Source organism: Phaethon aethereus, assembly GCF_964289735.1.
Source record: "Phaethon aethereus genome assembly, chromosome: 1".
Classification (NCBI taxonomy): domain Eukaryota; kingdom Metazoa; phylum Chordata; class Aves; order Phaethontiformes; family Phaethontidae; genus Phaethon; species Phaethon aethereus.
In genome coordinates this window covers 75,110,003-75,122,380 of record NC_138575.1, presented here as the reverse complement: position 1 = coordinate 75,122,380, position 12,378 = coordinate 75,110,003, and positions in this window count along the sequence as shown.

Below are 12,378 nucleotides of genomic sequence, written 5' to 3'. Positions count from 1 at the left end.
ACTATATTTGCTGTGCTTCAGCAGTATCTAGCAGAATGGACTATTGAGCTGAAGATTAGTGGACACAGATCCTGTTGCACTGGGGAGCAAGACATTTAGGTTTACAGTTCATGTATTGTTGACATCTTTCTGCTTTGTCATTCTGCTTTGTCATCTTCTAACCTTGGATTCTAGTCTTAAATGCTTGGTCCTATAGTTGCATATTCTGGTATGTCTGCTTTTTTTTTCTGTGGCAGCAAATTACTTTTCAAAGTCTCCAGTTTGAAGGATAATGTGGAAGAGTATATGACTTGATCAATGGGACTTTGATCATCACACACATTTCCTTACTTCTTAAAGCTATTATACCAAGAATGGTCTGGATTACAAAATGTGAATTGAAAAGAAAATGTTTACTTAACAAAACAATGTATAAGTTTGCATGGAAAAGAGGCTTTAAATCTGAAGGGGGGGTGGGGGGGAAACCCACAACAGAAAAATAAAACCCAGCAATGCCGTGTGGAGTTGGGCAGGCCTGTACTCAACTCTGATTATACTCTGAAAAACTTTGCACTTTGGTCACATAAGTGCCCACATGTACAAAGTCTGTGTGTGTGCATATACATAATGCAAACACAAACTTACCTGAAGAGTAAATATTATGGGGAGTCTGTTGTACAGACTTCAGCAAAGATATTTATTCAAAATTGCTTTATGGCACACTGCTCTGTGTGTGTATGTGTGCATGTACATACACACACATACATACATATGCGCTTTACAAAAGCTTCGACTGATTCAGGACAAAGAAAACTGATGTGAATGAAAAATTTTCACCTTGAAAGACCATTTTGAATGGCATTCTGTTATTTTACAAAAGCAAGGTTTGGGATTTTTTTTTTCCCCTCTAACTTGTTTATATTCATCTCTGAATGTTTGCAATTTTTTTATTTCCTTCAAAAGTCAAAACCTTAATCCTAATACAAATGGGAGAACTGGGATTTTTTTGTAACTTGAAATGAGGTAACCATTTTTGTTAGCATTTGTTAGCTGGAGGCTACTATACTGGACAAATTTTCTTGGTAGTTAAATAGAAGCAGAGCGCTAAGCCAGACATTTATATTTTCCATTGTAGCGGTTATCAGGGATGTTGCTAGAGCTCATGAAAGCACTGAAGACTTTAATTTTCTATACTTTCTCCCTGTTGACATTATGGACATATGCTGAATAATAACCCTGCTGTCTTGGTAGTCCCTTTAAGTTCAGCAAGATCTGCTTGGAAGTAAGACTGATTAAGATTTTTGAAGTCTTACTACTATTTTCTTCAAGTGGTGGCTTTATTTCTGGCAGTGTTGCTTTCTATTTGTGAAATATTTGAAAAAGGCTGTGACGGTCACTTGGTCTTGGGAAATCCAACACTTGACACATCCTAACTTCCCAACAGTTGGCAAAACACATTCCCTTTTCAGGTACCAGTACTATTTAAGTTTAAAGTTAAGGTATTTTTTTTTCAGTTGTATAGCTCAAGTAGCAATAACTGTAGGAGTGGAAGCTTGGCTTCTGCAGAACCAAAGCTCTTCATGAGTGCAGCTCAATCTCGGTTTTTGTGGAGTGAAGTTCCACTGAATCCCATAAAAGCACTTTGAAGCAGATAGTAAATACTGCAAGCTTTTCCTGAGCCACTTCGAAGCAGCACAAGGATTATCACAGGTTACAGTGGTTGACTTTGCAGTACTGGTAGAGGCTTTTATTTTGCATGTTGACATTCATTTTATACACTTAAATGCTGCTTTGCGTCAGCTCTCTTTCAAGACCAAGTGCAGATTAAAACAATTCCTGTTAAGTTTGGAGGAAATACTGTAAAACATTTTCCAAAACGAAATGCTAGTTACCTTGAGCCTTGTTCCGCATCCATTTGAGCCGGTAGCACTTGGATATTCTCACTTGCTAAGGAATATCTACAGATGTGTGTTAGGTTTGAAGCAGTAGTTTGCAATAGCTTTGCAGATTATACGGTAGCTTGAAACTGTGAATACAGGACATTCTGAATGTAAGTTAGGTACTAGAGAACATGTACTTGTTTCAATTAATTTATCTCAGTCTCTTTAATAGCAATGTTAAGATACTGAAGGATGACAAAAAATGACTGAGCTCTAGAAACATCCTGTAGTAGTTTTGACTGTGACTTGCCAAGAAGATACTCTGTTGCCTTTATGTTAAGCTAAGGGCATGAATGCCACAATTAATGATTCTTGCTGTAGTTAAAGCTGTATTGTAAATATAAAGAGGATTATTAGTAATGGCATTCTTGCATAAATAGCATCAAGTCAATAGACCATAGAGGCCTGGTTGCTTTTGTAAAGCAGAATAGTGTGAATTTTTTTCTTCTCATTTCTGCAGTCAGATTTGGCTAATGCATGCCTAATTTCTTAGATCACCAGAGCGTTAAAGATTTCTGAATGATGACTAGTCTCTTGTCATATGACTTTAAATTCCTTATTTACACTTCTTGGTTTGCATTTTAAAAGGACTTCACAAATGTGCATTAACCAGGTCTGACTGTATATGTATATACAACAGTGTAAATAACCATTTGTAAATTAGTGTGAATTGTACTGTATCTTGCATTTATGGACTTGTGTATTGCATTGTATTCTCTCCTATTTTGTAGACATTTTGATGTAAAGAAATCTAACTCTGTGTGCAGACTACTTTTGTTAAAATTTACCTGTAACAGAGCATAATAGTTTTATGTTAAGGTAGCCATTTATAGCCTTGGGCATCCAGTGTCTTTTTTTTTTCCTTAGCTTTTTTGACATCTTGCTCTTCGGAATGATTCTGGGAATAAAGGAATTTATACAGTACTAAGACAAAGAGAAAGTCTGTTCTAATAATAGGGTGAACTATGGTGTCAGAGGTACTTGTAGTACCTGTGGTATAGGGAAAGCTACTAAAATTGTTTACTTAAACTTCCAAAAATTTCCTATACCTTCTTGAATGCTGGTGACTTCTAAACATAAGCATGTTGAACCGAAGTACTCTTCAAAGCATGTGCTCCCATGGTGACAGCAGTTGAGTTAGTTGTGATAGAAGTCCCTCAACTTAAATGTTTTTGGTGGATATAACCTTATAATAGGGTTAGTTGCTAACTTATAAATGCTTACAATAAATGCCCAAATCACTACAATAGTTCTGCCAGTCATTTTCCTCAACACTAGAACTATTGGTAGCCCCTTTAGACTACTTGAAACTTACCTGAGATATTTTCCCTGTGTGCCATTCCCTCCCCCTCCTCCCTGTGCCTACAGCCCTACTGCATTAGGGGAAACATGACTATAAAAGCTTCCTTCTCATACTTAAGCATCTCTGTTTCCTTTTTGACTAAACAGTGTCCTATTTTGTCAGTACATGCATTCTTGTCAGATTTTTTTTGTGCAGGAAGTCTCTTTCTGAAGAGGCCTTTAACCTTGAAAGCATAGACATGATGAAGCGTCGTTTTCCCCAAATGCCTGACTGTATTTCATTACTGTTGCCTTTCACTCTCTGTTTTGAACTCCATAGTGTCCTTCAAGCTGTTACTGTATTCTTGTCACTGCTGTGTTTAATAACTCTGCTGGAAAATACTGGTGTGCAAATCTCATTGTCAATCTTACAAATTGATCTCGATACAGTTTGTACATCCTGTCAGCTCTCCCTGCACCGGATGAAAGGTAGACGTGCTTATCCGTGCTGACACTTTGTTACTAGGGTCCTGGGAAGTGAGCTTATCAAAGTAGTGTTGGTCAAGAGGAGGGATGGGTGCAGTAAATGTGAGTAAAAAGAAATCATTCACATGGAAACTTAAGCTTTTGATGTAGCAAGGTGTTGGATGTGCTTATTTACTTGCATGGTTTAAGGACAAGAGCAAATTGTAAAGGGTAAAGTTTGTTTCAAAATTGAGTTCAGATTTTTTTTAAAGCCTTTGGTAGCTAACAAAAGCTTACAAAATATTCTTTTGTTACTTCTACTGAAAGAAATCTTAAATTGAGTAACTTTGTGATGAAACAAAACTTTGTTCCGTAACCCAGTGGAATATGATCTCTTGCTTGGGGTAGTCCTTCCTGTAGTTTGCAGAGGAGGTTGACCACATCTTGCCTCTCTGCATTTGAGGTGGCTGTCTATTCTTCATTTGTTTCAATGTGTTTTTTTTTGTATTGTTTAGAGTTCTTGGATGCCTTCTGAGGTGTGCTAGATTACTAAACTATTAGAACCTGCTGCTGTCTCCTATCATCTCTTCCACAGCAGGCAGGCTGTAATTCTAGTAGTGGAACAGAAAGCATTTGATCAAAACCTGAGGTAGTGCAAGGCTGACGCTGAGCAGTCTTGTCGCTGATTCCCTCCCCCCCTTATTACTGTTGGCTGCAAGCTGATTGTTTTCGTTAGTTGTGAAAAGTGTGAGAAGCCATGACCTTTGGTCTTGTGCAAGGTAGGTGTTGTGTTAGCCAACTGCACCACTTTTAAGAAAGGGGCTCTCAGCAGTGAGAAACCATACACATGCAGATGGGACTTGTTGGAAGAAACCGAACTTTGTGGCTCACGGACCTCTGGACTGGAAAGGACAATGTGCGAAACGTTTGCATGTGCCGGCTGTGTGGAGGTGCACCATCTAAGTGCTGTGGTGAGATGCTGGAAAAAGCACTGTTTGATTTTTTTTTTTTTAAAGTAACTTTTCCAATTAGTCTGGTCAGTAGGGATTAAGCTTTTGTGATTAGGAAACCAGGCAGCCTGGGGGGAAGAGGGAAGAAATGTTCCAAAAGGTTATTTTAAAAACCCCTAAACTTGCGCAGTTGACTAGTTTGCAACACTTGCGTGTGTGTTGGGCTTTTCTGCCTGTTTAATAGTACACATGGTGGTCTGCAGCAGATTCTCTAATAAAGGGGTTTATTGTGAAATGCCAGAAAACTAACTGGAATGGCCCTGAAGACCATTATGATCTTAAAACAGGTGGCCAGACTTCAGCAGATTACCGAACTTCCAGTTCAAGATTTTGCATCATCTGTTTCTGTAGCCTTCTAAAATTGTTGAGCTGCTGTCTCAGGATCCCTGTGGTATGGGGCTTAATTCATGGACTTCCCAAATATGTTTGATTTGATGCTTATAGAGAGATGACACAGAGAAGAATTGGTGGAAATTAAAAGTTATGTGAACATTTAAAAAAGCAAAGAAGTTACTTGAAATCTAACAAACTGAAAATAAATGCTGAAATAACTTTAGGTACTGCACCAGCCTTTTTTTGTGGCATTGCAACTGTGTTTTTTTCTGGTGTTTTTTGTTTTCCCCTGTGGAGATCCATGCAAAACACAAGATAAAAGAGATCGTGGAAGAGAAACATGAAAAATGTTGTATACAATGCCATAAAATGCAGAGTGAACTTGAAAAAAGCATATGTTTCTAAGCTTTTGGTAGTAGTAATTCTTAAGTGTTATCAAAAAATGGTAGGTGTCAAGTCTTCAGTGTGCGAAAGATTTTTTTTTGTAGAAATGTTCCTTTTAGCATTTTGTAGCTCAGATGCAGTCTGTAATAGTTAATAATGCTGCTTTGTACACAAGTGCTTTGAATAGTCTTCACACCGAGAATGTATCCAGTCTTTCTAAATAGAACTTAGATTCATTGGTTCTGTCTCAAGCCTCTTAATCCAGCTATCTAAAACCCTTTAAGTACTTGCAGAAACAGGGCCATAGCATATTAAGAATATATTCCACTTTGTGTCATTATTTTGTTACTGCATAATTTTTCAGTGTTCTTTTAAACATGAGTCCATTTATGTCCTGTGAATAAAATAAGCTCAATTTACAAATAAGCCTTTGTCATCTTCCAGCACTGTCATCACCCCAAAAGTCCCCATGACCCTTCTTGTATCTTGTGGAGTTTAGATGCATCATTTAACCATTGGAGTGAATTGTATTTCTTTTGAACTAAATGTTATTGAAGCTGTTATAAGGCCTTCTACCACTGATTGAATGAAGTAATGTACCTTTGAAAGAGATTTATATTGTGTAAATAGTTTCAAACTGCAACAATAAAGTTTGTTTCTAACTGTGCTCTTACCATATATTGCAATGATTTTTTGCTTTTCCCCAGGTCTTGGGGAAGCACTTGATACGGAATACTTGAGTTCTTAAAGGCTTTTGACTTGTGCTCAAATGCATCTCTCTGGGATTAACAACCCAGTTAAAACTAAATACTTGGATCTGGTATTTGACTTGCAAAATGTTAACTCTCAACAGTTTTGCTTATTAAATAGGCTTGGTCATTGACCAGTAAAATTTCCCATCTGGGAGGCAGGCATTGGGTGGACCATGGCTGTTGGTGGGATCACCACCACTGAGGAAACGGAGGAAAGCATGCAAAGTTTGGGCTGCTCCAAAGATGAATTTATGCACTTTTAAGGCTGTGTTAACAACAGGGGACCCATTTTATAGGCTGATCCATGGTGCTGAAGAAAGGCTCTGCAACCAGTGCTAGTGGCACAATGGTAGATACTTGCTTGGGGGTTAACTGGGATGTTTTGATGTACATCAACAAAACTGCTTCCTCCATCTTGGCTGTGCACCCTCAAGAGAATGATTTCACCAAGGTACAGATTTTTACTTGCGCTTGAGTTACCCTGTGCAGTTGCCTCTGCTGAATTTATTGATGAAAACATTCATTGGGCCAAAAGTCTGCGCTCCATTATGTGCCTGCCGTTCTTGTCACTGAAAATGGGCATTTCCCACATACACTGAAGAGAAGATTTTGGTCTTGTTCGTAGTGGGCTTGATTAAGGTGCTATCAGAGTTTAGTAAGGGGACAGATAAAACAAGCAAATAAAGCAAAACCTTGGGGGGAAAAAAATGCTGCTGAGTGCAAAAGGAGAGTAACCTTTAGGCTATGAAAAAGCATTGACCCAGCATTGTAGGAGATTTTAGGACTTGAGCCCCAGGTGTCTTTGCTTAAGTAGGTTTTTGTATATAGCAATTCCTTCCTAATTTGCAAGGCCTCTAGCTTTTAACACTGAATATTTTCTGGAAGTGTAATGATCAGAGTAATGTGCTCTATGCACAACTTACGTGGCCTGAGATTCTCCAAACGCTCCAAGCGTTGCTGGTGTTTGACGTAAGCGGGTGGCTGCCTTCTCTTGGGCTTTTTGCTGCTGAAGTGCTACTACTACAGAAGGGGTGAGTCGAAGAATTGTTTGTCAATTTAATAGAAAATACTCACACTAGGGATATCTAGGGTTACTCATCTCTACTGAATTGCTACTTAGAGCCAAGAGATGTTGTTTCTCTGGTGTCCACTGCCCAAATCCTCAAAACTTTCCACAGGGCTAAGCTGTGGCTAGTCTTTGCTCACTGTTGTAATTGCAGTGAAAGGGAGTGTGCCAATGAACTAATCCATAGTAACATGGAATCTTTCTTTTCTTCCCCAGGTAAAAACCCTTCTTCATTCATAACTTGGCTTTGTTATTACAGAAAATGCAGAACAAGCTCTTACTGAGCTAGGAGTTAGTGGAAAGTAATAGGGATGAGGGGTGGTGTTTGAGACCAGTTCATGAAATAAATTCTTGAATAGGGCATTTCCCTCAAGATGCAGAGCAAACTACAGACATAAAATAGGAGGAAAAACAATGGCATGTGTAGTGGATTTCAATATGTAATGTATTTAAACATTAGCTGTATAAAATGTGCATTCCTAGGAATTTCCCTGAGTGAATTCAAAATAGCACCTATATCCCTAATAACAGAAAGCTGATTTGTGTTGTATAGACTGTATATAGGTTTGTAGGTTAATATATTAAATAGGAAGCTTTACTGTCATTGGCACTGCAGAGCCAAGCTCCGTGAGAGCATGCTGGAATCTGGTTTGTGCTCATCCACGGGTGTGTGCTGCCAATGGCTCCCTTTCAGAACCTGCACTTGCTGCTGGTAGAGAAGGATTTTTTTTTAAGCCCTGCAGTGTGCTTTGATCGCTCACATGCAGCGGCAAAAACATTTCATCAGCAGCTGGCTTTGAGACAGGAGTGTCAACCTCTAGTTGCATACTCTTTTGGAAACCTATCTTGAGACTCCGGACTTAGGCTGCTAACCATGACTTGTTTCCTTCCCATCCCCTGTTAATGTTACCTACAATTAATCTGCGCTTCATCCTCATCCCAGTCTCTTGCTGTGCTCTTTAGAATAAAGCTGCTTGTCTGTTTTTTAAATTTTTAGGAGTGTGAAAAGAGCAATACACGGAATTCTTCAAATGGTAGCAATCACCCAACAGGCCAAAGGTGGTGTCTACTTAAAATGACATTATGACTGACTGGGGCAAGTCAGAAGCATGGCTCTTTATTGTAGCTCATTTCTGTCGATGCCTTTATTTCTCTGTGCCCTGGGAAATGGAGTGGGATGACAGACTCCAGCACTTACCCGCAGGTGGCAATGGAGCTGCAGACTGTGTCTCATTGTTGAAGAAGCTTTTCAAGACAGCTTATTTTTGTAGTGCAGCATGTCATACATTGATTTAAACAGGAAAAAGGGTATTCTTTTATCTCTCAATGAGTTGCAGCCAAGATCTGTAATTGCCTTGCTCTTAATGTTGCGTAACTGTTAGCAAGGCTCAAGCCAAGCATTAATGAATTTCATCAGAACTTCATTTTTTAATGAGCATCATTAATCGTTAGTCATGCGTGCTGCAACCTACACTTTTCAAAAGTGGGGGGTTGCCAATCGTGTTGCAGTATAAAAACGGCAGCATATTTTCCCCAGATTTTATCAGTAAAATAACAACAAGAAAAGAGGGAGTGAGACCAAAAAAAACCTCATTTATTTGACCTTTTAAATACTTAAGATGCTCTCTGAAAGTTGGTCTGAAGCTTCAGCTTGTGAGCAGCTGCTGCCCCACTTTTCTCTGGGCTGTGGTAATACTGTGAGAGCTCTTGTGAGAGCTGGTGGGGACTGGAATGAGTCTCATACTGAACTTGAATTGCTCCAAGCTACAGTGTTGATCTGGCCTCTTAAGATGGACTCACTGGGCTTCCTCTGGCTCTTGTTACAAAATTCAATTAATTTTTTTTTAAGGCAAAACTTATTCTCAGGCTTGGAAAAATGATGACTAGTGATCTCCTGGCTGGTCTTTACTCCTTTGGGTTGTGCAGCTGGATGTGTCTGAAAGCTAGAGAAGGAGCGTTGGGTTCCTGCCTGTCCTGGTGCCCTTCTCCGGATTTAGCAAGTCCGGTAACCAGTCAGTGACGATGTTCTATCTGCACCGAACTGCCTTGCAGCTCGTTCGTGCTTACTCTATAATCAAGTGGAGCTGACTAGTTTGTAGAGGTGGATGAATTAAGTTGTCACGCAGATGTTGGGCTGTTAGAGCTTTACAGGAAAGAAAAGATTTTCCCTGTTGGGTGTACTAGACATAGATGACTAATTGTAACTCTCACCCAAATAGCGCGGTCTCTCACTGCAGATGCTGATTAGTACCAAGATTTCAGAAGCAGGTCAACACAAACAGAACTAGCCAAGTTGTGCCTAATAATACTGCAAAATGATGTATCTTAAGCACTAGACCAAGAAAATGTTTTACCCTGATCTTAATTTTTGGTTTATGGTTAAAGAGGAGGAGTTGTCGAAGGTAGTGGTACATAGCGGGAAGAGTAAAAGAAGGGATCTTCATTTGCAGGGATCAGAAAGAAGAATGTGCCTCTGATGAGGAAAGAAGAAGGAGGAGCTAGCACTATGGAGGAGAAAGATGAGGAAAGGATTATGGTGAAAGAATGGAATACAGATGGGAAAAGAGAATGGAAAAAAAGAGTGATTAGTGAAAAGATGGGGGACCGGAGGGCTGAAAAATCAGGACATGACATAAAGGGAGCACCCAAGATGAGGAGGAGAGGAGATTTAATAGTGTGGCAAGAATAAATCAGAGGTTTGCTTCAAATAATCAGTTTGCAGCAGACAATAAAATGGAGAACTCCTTATGAAGGTGTCATAGTTAATTTACTTTGTTGCTTCTCTGGCATATATTACCAAAAGCAGTAGTAATTTTGGATGTTTTTGTTTGAATGTCTAACTGGAGACCCAGCACTGTCCAGGGCAGCTTGCTATGTGTCCCAAAATCAGGTCTATTTCTAAGTTCTGTTTCGTGTTTTGGAAGTGTATTTATTCATTAGATGTAGGGTTCATTTCAACTGCTTATGATTCTCTAGGCCAAAAAATTGAGAGGAAAAAATAGGAATGCATGCAGTAGATAATTCTCCAGTGTGGGTGCACATTTAGGACCAGAACTATTCATTGAACAAAACTCAATTGCTGCTATTTATGTTGTGCTAAGGTGAAGATTTGTACCCAACCTTTACCTACTACAGCTGATTATGGAAAAGTTTGAGGAGGAAAGGCAAAAAGTGACCTCATGGGCCACCTCAAACAAAACAAGAGTATTTGCGATAAAAGGGTTTCTCTCAGTCTTTAGCTGGTTTTGGCTTGAGGTGCGGAGTAGCGTTGCCTGTTTTCTATGGCTAAGATTAGCAAAACCTGCTGCAGTTGACTTAATAGGATGGGAATCAGAAAGACTGAGATTTTAATAAGCTTCCGTTTAACACCTATTCTGGTGTGTGTGTGCAATGAGAGAGCTGTAGATACTGCCTCTTACTTTTCATAACCTGGTCCTCAGGAAGGGATGATGGGGAAAACTAGTCAGGGGAGATGGCTGACAAATTTGGCTTACAAGAAATAATATATGGATTGCATCAATGAATTGGTGAGATGAAGTTTTTGCCTCACCTGGTATCCTGATTTATGGCTGCTTCACTTGAGAAGCACATGCTTGTGTTAGGATATTGCAGGTGGGGAGTTACTTTGAGTGGCAAAAGTAAGTGGTATTTTAAGTTTTGCTACTGAGTAATATTATTGTTGCTATATTAACGTGCCGTATACTGGACCAAATAGAATATTAGTCCTGTGTCAAATCTTCCTTTGAGCTGTGAACAAATAGACAGATTAACAGCTGGGTTCACCAGCAGGTATGTGTATCTGTCTGAGCAACTGATTCAGTTTAATGCCTTGCCCTGCTACTAACCTGTTAACAAACCTGGTTAGGGACAATCCTGTTTTCTCCATTTGTCTTTTCCTGCCATATTTTGTGTATTTAGTTTGCCAAAGTCCTATATTTGTCCTAGATACTGATAAACAATGGCTGGAATCCCCTGTGTCAGAGATACAAACAGCTACTACTGTCACAATTAAAACAAGCAAATCCCTTCCTTTATATATAATTCTATATAGCAAATCACAGAATCATTAAGGTTGGAAAAGACCTTTAAGATCATCAAGTCCAACCATCAACCCAACACCACCATCCCCACTAGACCGTGTCCTGAAGTGCCACAAATATAACACACAAAATTAATACAAACAATGTACACATAATATACATATAAATATATTAAATATTAATAAACCTATTAATATATAGCATAGAATATATATTATTCTGTATGATATGCTATTACTGTGCATATATATGTTGTATAATGATATGTATTATAATAGCATGTAATTAAGTACATTCATTAAAAGCCATCTTACTCTCAAAGGAAAACAGAGACTTCTAAAACTGAAAAGCGTGATTAAATTTTGAGAGCTGAAAATACCAGAAGCTTATACATAATTTTCTATCATTGTATCAGTTATTAGACTTAGTTGTGAGCAATGTTCTACTAAAAACATCAGTCCTAACCAGTATCTATCATGTGCACATTAAATGGAGCAAAAAAACCAGCTGGCTGGCATATATAATTTCCTTGCCATGGGAAATGATCTGAAATTGCAAAATTTTATCTCATTGTCATATTGCTCTGCAGAGAAACACATGGCATAAAATAATTCTGTTCCGTCAAATAATTCAATATTTTATTTAAATATATAGTATTCAAGTCATGGATGGCAGATAATATCTCTGAGTTGAACTTCCTAACTTGACTATATTTTTTAAATAGATCAGTAGAAGAACAAATATTATCTATGCTAGAAACCAGCTTAGATGTGCAAAGCTGTTTTGCTTTTGTGTGTAAATATACACACACAGGGAAAGAGACAGTCTTCTGCCCAAGGACCTTACAATATAAATAAAGGTAGAAGAAGGTCATATTCCCATTTTACAAGTAGAGAAGAACATAATAGAAATAGAAATTACAAACCTGGCTTCACACAATGAGTTTTGTAGCATGAACAGGAATTAAACACAGATATTAAATTGATCAAGCTTTGCAAATACATATGTTTTTTTTTCCTGGGAAAATGGTGCTCACTGAGAATGAAATGTTTCTACAATTATGTTCTGTTTCCTGAAAATTTCCTGAGATCTTGGGCAATGTATGAGGCACTGATGAAGCTTCGAATC